General features: G+C 43.5%; 1 non-coding gene across 1 annotated transcript; it reads left to right on the top strand.

Moving 5' to 3' along the window:
- Positions 1-1,899: 1,899 nt before the first annotated feature.
- Positions 1,900-1,974, top strand: Trnat-ugu. The gene has a single exon. It is a non-coding gene; the product is annotated as a tRNA-Thr (tRNA).
- The last annotated feature ends 1,560 nt before the right edge of the window (positions 1,975-3,534 follow it).

The raw sequence follows: 3,534 nt of genomic DNA, 5'->3' as shown, positions 1-3,534 counted from the left end.
ATAACCTCCAATCGTCCTTGAAAAGCCATCTAAGCTAAAACGCACGCACATCATGTTTAATTTTCAATATCCTTTCGCCACCCGCTTAGTCGGTCTTAACTTTTTTAATCTCATTTCCCTAAAATCAACCTTAAATGTTAAACACACTTTCTTCTTACACCAACAAATTATAAAATTTATGTTTCTGCAAATTTTAACTCAAAATTTTGTGAATTTTAGCAGCGTCAAATTAACAATTAACTCGTCATATTTTTTTGGCCTTCTTGCTGTGAGACTCTTTAGCTTGTAAGCGTTAAGTTTGGATCTGCTTGTAAAATTAATTACTTAATTAAGTGATCAATAACATTTGAAAAAGTCTTTCTTTTTTTCATTTCTCCCATGGCAAAGTTTAAATTCCCAGTGTTAAAATGGTTCAAATGGCTCTGAGCACTATGGGACTTGACATCTGAGGTCATCAGTCCCTAGAACTTAGAAGTACTTAAACCTAACTAGCCTAAGGACAACACACACATCCATGTCCAAGGCAGGATTCGAACCTGCGACCGTAGCAGTCGCGCGGTTCCGGACTGAAGCGCCTAGAACCGCTCGGCCACTGCGGCCGGCATTCCAAGTGTTAACAAAATACAAATTTTTTAGAGGTTCACTGACTAAGTCAGTGGCGAGAGGACGAGAGGATATACTACATGTAGAGCAGCGTGCCTGCGCTGTTGCCTGGCTGCCTTTTGTAGTTTCATTTGAGGCTGGTTCCCGGCCAAATCGCTCTTTTCTACTTCTCCTACATCATTGTAGCACTTGAGAAAGATGTAAACATTTGGCTTTACACTACACATTTTAAGACAAAAAAAAAACAGTTCAGTACGAAAGGATTATCCTATAGGGACGGAAATCGATAGATGTGATCTACATGTACAGAAAAATAACTAATACAAGTAATTAAAGTTTCACAAAGATCTGATGATTTATTCAAGAGAAATAACTACACAAATTGAATGAGTCAATAACGTGTTGGTCTACCTCTGGCGCTTATGCAAGCGGTTATTCGGTTTGTTAGTGATTGACTGAGCTGTTGGATATCCTCCTGAAGGATATCGTGTCAAATTATGTCCAGTTGCCTCATTAGATCCTCAGAATCCCGAACTGGTTGGAGCGTGCTGCCCATAATGCTCCAGTCGTTCTCAACTGGGGCGAGATCCGGTGACCTTGTAAGCCAAGGTAGGATTCAGCAAGCATGAATATAAGAAGTTTAAACTCTTATCATGCTGAAATGTAAGCCCAGGATGGCTTGCGATGATGGCCAACAAAATGAGGCACAGTAAATCGTCGACGTTCCGCTGCGACGTACAGGTGCCGCGGATGCAAACAAAGGCGTCATAATATGGAAAGGAATGGCACTCTAGATCATCACCCCTGGTTGTCGGACGGTATGGTAGCCGGCAACCACGTTGGTACGCCACCGCTGTCCAGGGCGTCTCCTGACAAGTCTTCGGCCTCGAATCTCTTTGACTCAAGTGGGATTGTCTTCAGTGATCAACACTGCTGCGAACTGAGCCCGAATAACAGAGAAGACGTGACTAGAAAAGCCCCAGAGAGTGGTGAGTACCATCCTTGCTGTCGCCGACCATAAGGCCTTACAACCAGTTGTGACGGTCTGGGGGTGATTTCTTTTCATAACAAGACCTTTATTGCTGGTAGCCGCAGCACCCTTGCAGCTCAACGGTCCATCAACGATATTATAAGCCCCGTTTCATTGCCATTCATGTCATACCATCCTGAGTGTACATTTCAGCAAGATAATGCATACGGTGAGAGTTTCTTCGTGCTCCCCGAACTCTACCTTGGCCATCAAGGTCTCCGGTTCTTTTGAAATGATAATTAAATGGACACCCTAGCTGCAAACAGGCCCACGGTGGCTCAGATGGATAGAGCGTCTGCCTTGTAAGCAGGTGATCCCGTGTTCGAGTCCCGGTCGGGGTACACATTTTCAATATGTCCCCAATGAAGTACATCAACGCCTGTTTGGAACTAGGGTGTCCATTTAACTATCATTTCATTTCTAGCAAAGCTGCATGGTCATCGACGGTAACTGTCTTTCGGGAACAGATACTACCGTCATATATAGTCTCCGGTTCCTTCCTCAGTTGAGAACGTTTGGAGCATTATAGACAAGGTCCTCCAACCAGGTCGGGATTTTGATGATCTAGCACGCCAATTGGACAGATTTTGGCATGATATCCCTCAGAAGAACAGCCAACAACACTGCCTAACAATGCCGAGTGGAATAACTGCTTGCATAAGGGGCAGAGGTGGAGCGATGCGTTACTGACTTGCTCAGTTTGTGAAGTTATTTCTCTTGAACAAATCATCAAATTTTCCTCATATAATAACCTTCTTTTTGTTTGTTCATATACACAGTCTAACATCTACCGATTCCCTTTTCAGTCCCATTTGGATAACTCTTTCTAGGTGCGTCGGCAATGTTGCTGCTGCCGGCCAGAGTGGACGAGCGGTTCTAGGCGCTTCAGTCTAGAACCGCGCGACCGCTACGGTCGCAGGTTCGACTCCTGCCTCGGGCATGGATGTGTGTGATGTCCTTAGGTTAGTTAGGTTTAAGTAGTTCTAAGTTCTAGGGGACTGATGACCTCAGCTGTTAAGTCCCATAGTGCTCAGAACCATTTGAATCAATGTTGCTGCTGAAAAAAATAGCACCAGTAAACGACTAAACACAGCCTGTTTTGCCCACTTAGCATGCTGTTGTGTAAAGACGTATGTACTGTGCAATAACACCACGAACGAAACTACGTAAAGGTTCTACTGAAAATCATAGTTTGAGAGACTGAAACGAGAAGAACACAACAAAAAAGTGCCTGGAACACAAAACAATTTCATTTATATTGCCGTCCAATACCATTCCATTGACAGTGGGTCAGTAAAAGCTCGGACCAGTCTTCTAAATTCTGTTTCATGATAAATTACACGATCTTAATGGCTTCCGATCAACTAAACATTTCCTCTTCTTCTTTTTCATAGTCTCACCTCATATGTTCATTGCTTCAGTCTGTTGAACTAGATTTGACAATGTTAGGGATATAAGGCAGCCCTCCCTGTCGCCACTCCCACCCTGAACTCACCATCCTCCAATGAGGGATTTTGCGTATCCCATCTGCCTGAATAATCATATTATCCCAAGTGTGAACGTTTTTGAAATCTCTGTGAATCGTGTAAATGCGGCGGGACGTAGGTCGGATGAGGGAAATAGGTGGAAAGTAGTATTCAGACTGACTGGTGGGAGGATGCGACACGAGGCCGGTGCGTCTCCCCGAATACCAGTGTGCTAACGCGCACGGTTATCTAAATGGGTCATTCAACTAAACATTTAGCGATTATAATCTAACAACCTAAATTGAAACATCACATCCAAAACACTGTATGGAGAGCAAACCATAGATTGCGCTTTATTGGAAGAATACGTAAAAGATGAAACGAATCTATTAAAGATACTACATACACAACGCTTTTTCATCCTCTTCCTGCGTG

This window comes from Schistocerca piceifrons, chromosome 2 (assembly GCF_021461385.2).
Source record: "Schistocerca piceifrons isolate TAMUIC-IGC-003096 chromosome 2, iqSchPice1.1, whole genome shotgun sequence".
Classification (NCBI taxonomy): Eukaryota; Metazoa; Arthropoda; class Insecta; order Orthoptera; family Acrididae; genus Schistocerca; species Schistocerca piceifrons.
Note: the sequence above shows the minus strand (reverse complement) of the source record. Positions and strands in the feature narration are given on the sequence as shown.